An 11,291-nucleotide genomic window follows, 5' to 3' on the forward strand; every position below is an offset into this window, starting at 1 on the left:
TTAAAAGCAAGTATCAAATTACTTCAGCTCTTTCCATATCATTCATTGCAATGCCATGAAGGGAAGCCATGCTTTATCTGACATTTTCCTTGGCAAGAGTCAGCCAGACAAGTTCCTACCTTGCTCCTGTGCAGCTCCTTCAGCTGTGTTAGTACAGCTTTTCAGGCACTAGGACACAAACCTGTGCACATTAAAAATAGCCTGGTGTGACTGAAAGGTCAAAAATCAGTGGGCTAAGGAATCACAATGCAGTAAAAGGGAACAGGTTTGACTACAGGAAATCTGCAGGAACTGCTCAAATAGTCTTCACTGCCAACAGAAACATTTACATCAGTTTTTAGTGCACAGTTTGTTTCAAAGTGTTCAGCTTTAACTTCATAAATGCAGAACATGCCTGTCAAGAATTCTGCTAGTTGCTCCCCTCAAAGCCAACAATACCAGTGACTCCTTCTGCCCTCTCCACCAATGTCTGCCAGTGGATGTAGTCTCCACTGCATTGTTTATTATTTTCTTTTTACTCTGTACAAAAACAAGCATGAATTTGTACACACATCTCCTCAAAAGCAGCCTATGGATCAGAAAGGTCCATAACTCCAATGACATCCCAGATATGTCATAAAAGTATTTAAAACTCCATTCTAACTTAGAAAGCATCAAGAGTTGTGAACAAGTTCTTCAAAACATTTTAAAATAACGTTAGAATGCATAAAGATACAGCTTAAAAAGGCAACATTAGTTTATAAAAAAAAAAAAAAAAAAAAAAAAGCTTCCTGTTCTCACCATTGCACAGCTAATGTTTGTTTGCATCTGGCCAGCAAAAACTAAGGCTAGTCATTGAAATTTAGTAGGCTTACATACATAATTAACATTCTCCCACTCCTCTCCCCCCCCCCCCCCAAAAAAAAACCATAAGACCATAGGCAACACCAGAAGGCAATCTGCTGAAGCAGGTGTTAGAGATGTACAGAAATTAGTACTATAGAAAATCATGGCAAACACAGCTGCAATAAGATTTAAAGATACGGGAAGCTTGCGTTTCTTCAGATGCTTGTTCCACTCTTATGGTCAACTATCAAAGCTCCAACAATCAACATTTCTTCAGACTGCTTTAAGAGCACCTGAAACTGAATGACCAGCCTAGAATTGGTGGTGTGCTTGAAGAGTGAGAGTGTCTGGATTAGTCAGAAAGCTTCCAGGCCAGCCCTGTTTGTCATCTCTCCATACTGCTTATCATGGAATTATCCAACCTTTGTTCACATTACTCTCTGGTTTAATAGCCACAATTCGAATTAAAGGGATCATGATTTTATGTACAACACAACCTGATATTATGAGCACCTACACGTAATCTTCCAGGTAACCTCTCACACAAGTTCACACAAGCTTGGTGCCATGTTAGGTGCAAAAGAGCACGAGACCTGCAGCTTCCCAAGGAATGAGAGCAACCGCATTTTTGTTGGGTGCTGTGCTTTCTTCCGCAGCAAAGAAACAACAATGAAACAAAAACTAAATCTGAAAGTTTTAAAAAGTTAAGAGCTTCCCTCAAGAGAAAGAAGAAAAAAAAAAAAAAAAGCCAAACAAACCCAACCAACACTGCGCTCCCTGCCCTGCGATGCCGTAAGCTCCGCCTAGGGAAGGGCAATGCCTCCGCAAACAAGTCAGGAGTTCACACCCCGCGCCACGATGGGCGCGAGGCGGCGGGAGTCAGCCGGGTCTCCAGGCGGCCTGGAGCCGCTCCGCCCGCGGCGCGTCGCTCCCACTGCGGGCCGAGGGCCGCGCGAACGCCGGCAGCGCCGCAGCCCGCCGAAGAGCTCGGCCGAGGGTCGGGCTCCGGGCGAGGCCCGCGCGCCACGGCGGGCGGCAGGAGGCCCGGACCGGGCCTGGCGCACAACGCCGGCAGCTACGGCACCGCGAGACGGAGGAGCCCGGCCTGGGAGAGCCTCACGGAGACGGCCAAAGTGGAAAGCGCCTCGATTTCCAACGGGGCCTCCCGAAGAAGCCCTCGCATCCCGGGGCCCCGCTCCGGAGGCCGCAAGGCCGCGCTCCGACCTAAGATGGCGTCGGTCTCGCAGGCGACAATCCCCCCGCGGCCCGCCCGCCCGCCGCGCGGCGAGGCTCCCCGCGGCCCGAAGGCGGGAAGGCCGAGAGCGGCGGGCGGGCCGGCTTACCGTGCTCCGCGTCCGGAGGAGCCGCGGCGCGCCGCCCCGCTCCTGGCTGCCGGGCCGGCGGGGGGGATGGGAACGGCCGCGTTGGCGAAGCCGCCTCACATCGCCGAATAGCGGCGCCCCACCTCAGCCGCCGCCGGGGAAAGGAGGGCGGGCGCGCGGGGAGGGGGTGGGTGGCCGCGCGGCGCCTGACGGGTAGCGCGGGGCAGCCCCACAGCGGCGCCTGTTCTCCCGCCGCCGCGGGGCGGGGCCGGGCCGGGGCTGCGCGGGGCGGGGCCGGGCGCCATGTGCCGCGTGCCATGTGCCGGGCCTCACACCCGGCCGCGCGCCTCGCGTCCCTGTGCCTCGTTGGGCGGCCCGGCCTCAGAGGCGGGAATCGGGCGTTTGAGGCGAAGTGGTGAAGCGCGACCGCCTGAGCGGAGAACGTAGGAACAAAAGCACCCGAGAACGAGATGTAGTACGCGGGGCTGGTGCGGGTTTGCGGCCTGCCCGTTTTTCCGCTGTTTTTTCACAGCAGTTCGCTCAGGGGTTGCATGACGGCCGAGTGCAAAAGCGGCACAGCGCTGCCCGTGCTTCCGATGGAACGTCGCCGAGCGGCGGGACGAGCCCTTAGCGGGGCGGTGGGCGGGCGGAGCCCTGCCCCGGGGCGCAGCGGGAGCTGCTCCTTTTCACTCCTTTATTCGCTGATGTGAAGATCGCTGAATCACGACGTGACCAAGACGTTCATTTTTTTTCTCCTATCTTTTAGCCTCTAGTGCTTCCTCTCCTTCAAATATTAGTTACAGTGACCTGTGTGTCTCTGAGAGCATTCCAGTTTATTTTTTTCCTCACAACTTTGCTGCCCCGTCTACCATGATTTAAAAAACAAAAGTGCAATACTTCTAGTAAAATATGAAATTATTTCTGGTGAATTGCAAAGGTAAATAATGGGAAAGTTCTTAACTAAATGTATTCTTCATCACTCAACTTTTTATCTGCCCATGCTTCTCTCACCTTACTGTTAGTGGCACCTGTCACAGCAGCCTTCGGGCTTGCCCAATTTATTTAGCTTAAATTCTGTTTCAGATGTAGGTATTTTTCAGAAGAATAAATGAAGATCCTTATTTTTGTAAACTGAAGCTCTAAAGATCAAATTGCTGTGTTTAGCCTGGAAAATGTTCTCTTCATCTGAACCATCATCTTTGGCCTTGATTTGCTTCCAAGGCTCTTCAGAGAAGTGAAGAAAAACGTACACAATGTCTAGTAGTTAAATAACTGCTACTTAGTATTTATGCCTCTAAATCATTGAGTTTAGGTAACTAAAAAATACACCGTCCTGCCAAAGTGGGGTACAAAAAATAAAGAAAGGCTCATGATACTCGGCAGGAAAGTGAGAAAATGAAGGAGTAGTAGAGATGGGAACTTAATTTAGGAAGAAGTGATGGGGAAGAAAGAGAGATAACCCAGTTGTTTGAAACACATTTTTAACAACACATGTAACTAGTGGGGAAAAAAAGTGGACGTTTATGTTCTATCTAAATCAAAATAAATACAAAGAGAATATTAAGATTGCAACAGAATTAAGATTAACTTTACGTGTTTGATTTATTAACCTTGTGCATTCTGTAGGTACACGACTGCATAGTCTGGTCTGTAAGACCATTACCTGAGTCCTTGAGCAAACATTTGAATATCACATTTTTGCACCATACTACAAAGCTATAGGAGCAAAACAAGTTTACCGAGCAGGATTAATAATCATTCACAACTTTGCAACTCACAAATGAATGAAAGCTAGTAAATAAACCCCCATAATTACAAAGGATTTCTTTCCAAGAGCCCCTTAGTTGATAGATGAGCGTCTTGGACAAGCTTAATAGGTAGATAATTAGAAATGATGAATGCAATTACCAACTTTATTCCACACATCAAGCAGCACTTGTTCATATTGCTTTTATTTTACTTGTCACGTTCAGGCATTTCAGAGCAAGAGGTGTCAGCTAACTACGAAGTTTTTTCAAGTGGGATATGGGAAAGTGAGTAGAGCAGGCAGCAAATGGAGCCCAAAGCATGCCTTATCGAGGGATAATTAATAAATAGATTGTTTACTGATAACTTGCAGGATGGAACTGAGGTAAAGTTTCAGCAGGACAAATATGAGTGAAGGCATTTTCTTGTACATTATGGTTTTAAGGGAACAACATAGTAGTTAGAGGATTGTCACTGAGAAGCATAGAGCTTTTCTCTGGCATGCATTTCTCAATAAGGTGGCAGTTGCATTCAACTGCTTCTGCTCAAGTGTAACAAAAAAAATTAATGGAGACTGGAAAAGAACTAGCACAATAAATGACTGTCATTTACTTCTGTAGCCAGAAGGCCCGGTATAACAGTTGTCAAGATGGTAATCCATTTTTCTTTTATGGAAAAAAAGCTTGGGGTTAGGAAAAAAAACCTCACACTGTTTCAATTGTCATGTCTTTAGACAGTGCATCAATGTATGCAAAAGCTTGCTGATTTCTTCTCACCCTGGCACCATGCTATTTAGCTTGTTGATCCTTTCACATTCTTAACCACGGCCATCTCATCCATATGCAGCTAAAAGGCAAATAGGGTCCATCAGGGTTTTGGGCAACACGGATAGTTTGGTTGAACTGCTTCATATTCCCATATCAAGGCTGAAGGTGCAGATACTGGGAAATCAGTTGATACTCCAGAAACCTTGCTATGCCAGAATAGCAGAATTTGTTCTTAAGGCATGTAAACAACCTTACTTCTTATCATGAAATCCTAAGCCAACCTACTGTTTCATTCTAGATTTAGTGCTGCTGATCAACTGTTAAAAATATACCTAAATGTTGTGGTTTTTTTAACCCTCCTGAGTAGCACTCTATTTGTGTCAGATCACTGTTGGAATGCAACCTGGGAATTGGGGTGCAATTGCTAGTTCTAATTTTGTATGTCAGCAAAGAATATATAGCTAAGTGAGGAAATCTTACTCATTAGCATTGTAGTTACAGGTTTGTTTAGTATTATTTGTTATTCTTAGAGGCACTACACACATACAGCAAGTACCAATCTGTGTGACATTGCTGTTGGAGCTGCTGCCAAAATTTTAGTGGAATGGGTAAGTTCAGATGGGAAGCCTGTAACTATGAATGCACAAACAGGAACATCTGCAAAACAAACACTATTCAGCACATGTATAGTTTACTCAAGTATTCCATAAGGTATGCTTGTAAAATTGATTGCATTTAGTCTGATGTGGTTTGTTGTTACAATATCATACCTTAGGAATTTGGCACAAATATAAACACTAAGGGATTATCTGTTTCTACCATTATTTTGTGTTAGGCATATACAACTTCTTTGCATTTTCCTTGTTGAGATGATAGGAAAAGTCTAACGTGCAATCCTAAAGAAAAGCACAAGCTTCCAGTCTTTTAAACGTTAAGGTATGCCTCCGTAAATTAAGAAATAAAATGAACTAACCCCAAACATTATTTTTTTAAACACATTCGCTATACCATCATGCAAGATAAAAAGTATATATTTATAATCAAGGAGAGTCAGTGTCCCTTCAATGCACATTACTGTGCACTGTTCACATTACTCAGACTCCTCAGGCCAGAACACATTCAAAGCTATTTAAAGTTACAAGAAATGCTTGAATCAGATGGGTTCTACAAGAGTGAAAATGGCTGCAAACAGAGCCAGAGCTAAGTCTAAGTTGTTATTAACAGATAATCTTAAAGAAAATGTTCACTTTCCAGATGTTTTTTTATGGTAACCTTACATCAAAACAAAGTTAGTAGATCAACATTATGGCATAAGCCTTTTATTCTTTTCTTTTCTCATTTAAGAAATTGATTTTAGAAGTTAATACTATGCATACTCAATTATCTATTGCAACTAGTTGTCCTGTTCTTACATCAGTGACAGAGGGCATACGCCTTGTCTTGTCGACTCATTTTTATCATTTACCTAAGAACAGATTGAATCCTAGATGTTCGCTACTGTCTGTACTTCATACAATAAAGAAAATCCATGTGGAAAACTGTTCTGTTTTGCTTTCTGTCCATTACTATCCAATTCAGTAATTCAGTAGTAAAGAACATTGTTCCACTGAGTTGATGACAGACACTGTTGTAATACTTGGCAGAAGTCTTCAGTAGTGTGAGAAGTGACTTAATACTGATTCAGTGTATGTCCTAGAGACTTCTGTTGAAAAATGACTCTACTCAGTAAAGTTTGGAGTCATATTTTCTACTTACTCAAGAAAAAAAAATGGGGCAGAAATTCATGTGAATTTGTTGAAGTCTCGTGAAAGCAATTGCCAGGTTGTTCTGACATGAAATGTGAGAATGCTACTGCTTGATCTGTTTTTTTCTCTCTCTATCACTTTCTCTCACAGTCCTGGTCAGAGAAAAAAAAGAGATATTGTGCATGACTTCAACAAGGTAGTTCTGAAACTACTGATAATAACAATAATGCTGAAGGGGTTAAATGATGCACCTTCTTTGATATAATAAAATAACCGTGTTACATCACAGTGAATTACTCTTGGGAAGATTTTAATAATAACTGAAGAATAAACAAATGAACATTCTGGTTCTAAGTTAAAAGTATTCTCTCATATTCTCATTTTCTCAAAAGAAAGGAACTAATAACACAAAAATAAAAGAAGGAAAGCTGTTAAAGCCATTTTTCCTTTAGTAGAGTATTATTCAGAATTTGTGCTGCGAGATCACCAACTGCGGGCAAATCACAATGAGGAGAAAGTGGCACCATTTCAGATTGTTAGATCAATTTATATCCTTTACAATGAACTGTATTTGCATGGCAGTTTCTGTTCATAAAACTGGTACTGGAACTGCTTTCTTGGCGCTGTTACCACATCTGTAATATGTTCATGAATTATGGGAAAATCTGAGCCTGATTATTTTTTTCTTAACAAAGTTGGCTGCTAAACCAAAACGAGAAAAAGGTATTAGAGTAGCAAAGAATAAGAGGATGGAGATTGTTTTCTTATCACTCCAGTTCCCGATTTACTCATCAGGTTTGAGTCATTCCTACAGTGTGAACTGTGAACACTTCCATGAAACAACAACAACAAAGATGGCTGATTCCAAAATCCTTACTGGCATGGGTGAGTCGATCTTCACTAGCAGTAGAAGGAAATAGAGGTCTTCTGTGTTCTAAATGAAAGCAACTTGATCTGGACTTTTGGGTGAAGAGGAGCATTGCTTCCTTCCCTTACAAAACTAGTTGGACATACAATATCCCGAGTTAGAAGGAGCCCACAATGATCGTCAAGTCCAACCCCTGCTCCACTAAGGGACCACCCACATGCAAATGCTCCTTCAGCTGCAGCAGCTTGGAGCCGTGCCCACTGCCACGCCATGCCCACCACCATCTGGCGCAGTCCCTCACCCCCACCTGCCCCTCCCCTGACACAGCTCCATTCCATTCCCTCAGGCCCTATCGCTGTCCCTACAGAGCGCTGCCCTCCACTCCCTGTGAAGAGCTGCAGCTGCCATAGGCCTCCCATCAGCCTGCTCTGCACTGAGTAAACCTGGGGACTTCAGCCACTCCAGTCGCTAACCGACTTCTGTCCGGAAAGCATATACCTGAGACAAGGAGCTCCTTGGATAGACCATTTCCTCCCATTGTGGGAACCTTCTGGAGAAGGATGGATCCTCCTCCACCAAAGAAGCTTCGTCTTCTATAGAGCATCAGCAAAGCTGAACCAATGAATATAGACCCACTGGAGAGCAACATTGAGACCATGGAGGTGGACGCGCCTCCAGAAGATAAACCACCAATGGAGGGAGACCCACCTCCATCACACCTGACACCATGCTTGCCCGGAGCTGTCGCTACATCTGTTGGCGATGCACCAGGGACTCTCAATTTCCATCTCAGCATTGAGCAGTCACCATCTGCCAGAAAGCCCCTAGGCCAGCTGCTGCCCTCAAAAGCCCTTCTTCCCCATCCTCATTCTTCCCCAAGACCTCTCACCTCTCCTTTCCCAAGCTCTGAGGAGAAGGGAGAGACTGGGACTGGTGCCCTCTATACTTCTGCACCAGGACAATGGGAGGAGTCCACCAGACAGCCGTGAGCTCCCTGTGACCTCCAGCTGAGCCCTCAAGAAGAGGGCAGGACTGGCATCTTCTAAGCTTCTGCATTAGGACCAGAAGAATCCAATGGATGAGCCCTGCAGCCTTGAGGTGAGTTCTGAAGGAGGCAGGACTGAGACTAGTGCCCTCTGAGCTGCTGTGCTGGGACAATAGGAGTCCAGTGGATGGTCCTGAGCTCCCTGTAGCCTCAAGGCAAGTCCTGAAGAAGAAGGCAGGACTGGGACTTGCATCTTCTAAGCCATCATGCTGGGACAACAGGAGTCCAGCAGATGGCACGAAGCTCCACATGGCCTCCAGGTAAGCACTGAAGAAGAGGGCAGGACTGGGCTGGCATATTCTCAGTTGCTGTGTTAGGACCAGGAAGAATCCAGAGAACAAGCTCCCTGAGGCCTGCAGGCAGCACCAGAGAAGGTACAGAGGCAGTTTTCCTCAGTTTTCCTTGGGAGAAGCAGAAGACTTTGGTTTGGACAGGAAGAAGGACTTAAGCTCAGTGTGAAGGTCCATGCCCGTTGCTCTATTAGGACTTTGGTTTCAAAACTGGACAATAAACAATTTTAAATACAAATGCAATATAAAATAATAATTATAATAAGAAACTAAATTGATTTTCTAAAGCAAAACCAGTAAGTGCCTCTTCATTTTTAGTACTTGGGAGTCTGCCCTGGGCTTCCTGGGTCCCCTCTGCTTTCCCCAGAGGCAATGACTGCCCCGTGGGATGAGGGCCCAGCCCAGGGCTCAGAGCTGGGGAGGGGCCCAGGCACTTGGCAGCCTGGCAGGCTGTTGGCACAGCCTTTGCTCAGCACTGAGCACAGAGGGCTGAGGAAGGATGGAGGGCCACAGAGGTGCCTGCTCGTCTCACTGCAGGTGGTACCAAGGGATGGAAAAGGCTGCAGCAGCCCCCATGCGGCCAGCACACAGGTTACACAGGTTGATGCAGGAGAGTGTCTTGCTTCAATTACCATGTCCTAGAATTTTGCATTTACATTCTAAAATGTTTAAAAATGATGAAGAATTTTTTACTGATCCACCAATTGCTATTTATGAAGACTGAAATTGACCAACAGGCCTCAGATCTATACAGCTATTTCTTTGCCTGAATATTCAGCAATTGACTTACTTGCCTTTCCTTCAAGTTGCTGCATGTTGGACATACTGTGTTATTAACAGGAACTGCCACAGTGCCTTAAAAGAAAAAAAAAAAAAAAGATAAAGTTGCAAGCTGTAACTCTGAAATGGTATTAATATTTTTAGGCTCTCCACCATCTCCAGATTGTTGAGTATTTGGTCACTGACTAAATTTTGACAGTCTGTGGATCCCCTGACACATTACAAAACAGAAAGCATGCTGCCTACCTGGACTGCACGTCTGGCATCCCTGATATGTTTGTACTTTAATCAAAATGCAAAGTCCATCTGAATACCATGGTAATGCATACTTCATCAGTGCTAATATTGACTTAGCTCTGAAGCAGACAAAGTAACTGTTCGCTGTGTAACATCTCAGGTGTAAGTGTTCTAAACAGCTTGTGTGAAAATCATGTTTTTTTCACGGAAATGCGGAGGAGGGGTTAAAAATTCTTCCAAAGAATATAGTTTATTTATTCCTGTACCTTTCAATAGTAGTAGTAAACTGACATTAAATTCAGAAGGGCCATCTGTAAGAAACAGATTTTTTGTAAATGTCATTACTTAAAGATTAAACCTTCATTTGGCTTCTTAGAGGTATTTAGCTCAGTTTACTAAGGAAAGGAGATTTATGTTATCATAGCACACGTGCTTCTTTAATAGGTTTTGAGCACATAGGCTGATTTGAAAAAAATTGATAAAATGGTAGATATCTTTAAAGTAATTAAGGAATTTAAACTTATAAAAATAACTGTGAGGTTGACAGTATTCGTACTAAGATTCAGAATGAATAGGTGCTCATCCTATCCAGGAGAGAAATTGGAGAAATGCAGCAACTGTGGCTTCCATGCAAGTGTGCAAACAAGAGCCAGATTCAATTTCTTGTGCTTTTCACAGCCCTGAGTTAACAATGGGGAAGCACCATCATTCAACTATGAAAGCAAGGATGGCATATGAGCACTGACTGTCTGAGATGGCACCCAAAGCACAACAGAGCCTGAGTAACAGCCTGTGTCATTCTGTCACCTCTAACGCTTATTAGCTGTTTATCACAAACAATTATTATGCTGACTTTTGGTATTACGTTTCTGCATACTACAGGCATTCTTATCAAAATAATCATCTCATTTTTAAAACTGAAACCTACATCTTTTGTGCCTTACACAATGTTTGGCGGGGGAGGGAAGACATAATTTCTGTGCTAACTTCTCACCTTGATTATCTTTATTTTCTTCCTTATTTCACCAACCCGCATAGCATTCTGTCTCCTCTCGATTTGCTCTGCTGTTACATTATTCCAGGTGCCCGCATTGCATAAGTTCATAAAAGTAGTGAAAATATCCTCTAGTTTCTTTCTTCACATTCTCTCTAGCCAACATTACTCTTTCTGTCAGCTGCAGTAAAGATACTTCTGTAATGTGGACCCACGCTAAGGTCTGCTAGCAATGGAGTGCAGCGTAGCGTTGTAGAACCAAACTGTAAACAACAGAGGTATAGGAGAGAAGTTCAATGCACACTTTTTTGATGCTTAACTGATGTGCAGAGAGAAAATGGAATTTTCATACAGCATTATGATTAATAGTATTGCATTACTGTGGCCTTGAACAACAGAAATACTACTGTGGTGCCACAATTATAATAAAAAAACAATTAATTGTATGAGCAGGCAGTATTAAATCACAAACGAGAATGCTATGAAAATAAAAATCCATCCTATGAAACAACAAAGGTAAGCAAAGACTGCACAGAATTCTGCAAAGGATCTCTACCGTGATGTTCTGCAGCCCACAGATTTCTATCAAGTGGTTTGTTTGCTTGTCTGTTGTTGCTTTAATGTGCCTGCAGCAGATATTTGCAGGGTGATTTTCTTAATTGTGCTAATACA

General features: G+C 44.0%; 1 protein-coding gene and 1 long non-coding RNA gene across 12 annotated transcripts in view; both read right to left on the bottom strand.

Annotated features, from left to right (window-relative positions):
• Positions 1 to 2,242, bottom strand: part of ZNF280D (zinc finger protein 280D) — a 66,252-nt gene extending 64,010 nt beyond the window's left edge. For 8 of the 10 annotated variants that reach the window (XR_006169844.1, XR_006169843.1, XR_006169845.1 and 5 more), the window contains exon 1: positions 2,169 to 2,242. The gene's annotated coding sequence lies outside the window, so the exon portion shown is untranslated. Of the gene's footprint in view, positions 1 to 119; positions 888 to 2,168 lie in introns of those variants that run through there. The other 2 variants (XM_042824248.1, XM_042824247.1) reach the window with 2 other exon arrangements.
• A 5,354-nt stretch (positions 2,243 to 7,596) lies between these two features.
• On the bottom strand, positions 7,597 to 9,658 carry LOC122163463. Of its 2 annotated transcripts, none has more exons than XR_006169943.1 (3): positions 9,635 to 9,658; positions 9,399 to 9,463; positions 7,597 to 8,719 (listed from the first exon to the last, which is right to left on the bottom strand). It is a non-coding gene; the product is annotated as an uncharacterized LOC122163463 (long non-coding RNA). The 2 variants fall into 2 exon arrangements; XR_006169944.1 differs by having other exon boundaries at positions 7,597 to 8,818.
• Positions 9,659 to 11,291: the final 1,633 nt, after the last annotated feature.

The sequence above is a fragment of the Centrocercus urophasianus genome, unplaced genomic scaffold (assembly GCF_019232065.1).
Source record: "Centrocercus urophasianus isolate 14NV4802_14NV808 unplaced genomic scaffold, USGS_Curo_1.0 seq_23, whole genome shotgun sequence".
Classification (NCBI taxonomy): domain Eukaryota; kingdom Metazoa; phylum Chordata; class Aves; order Galliformes; family Phasianidae; genus Centrocercus; species Centrocercus urophasianus.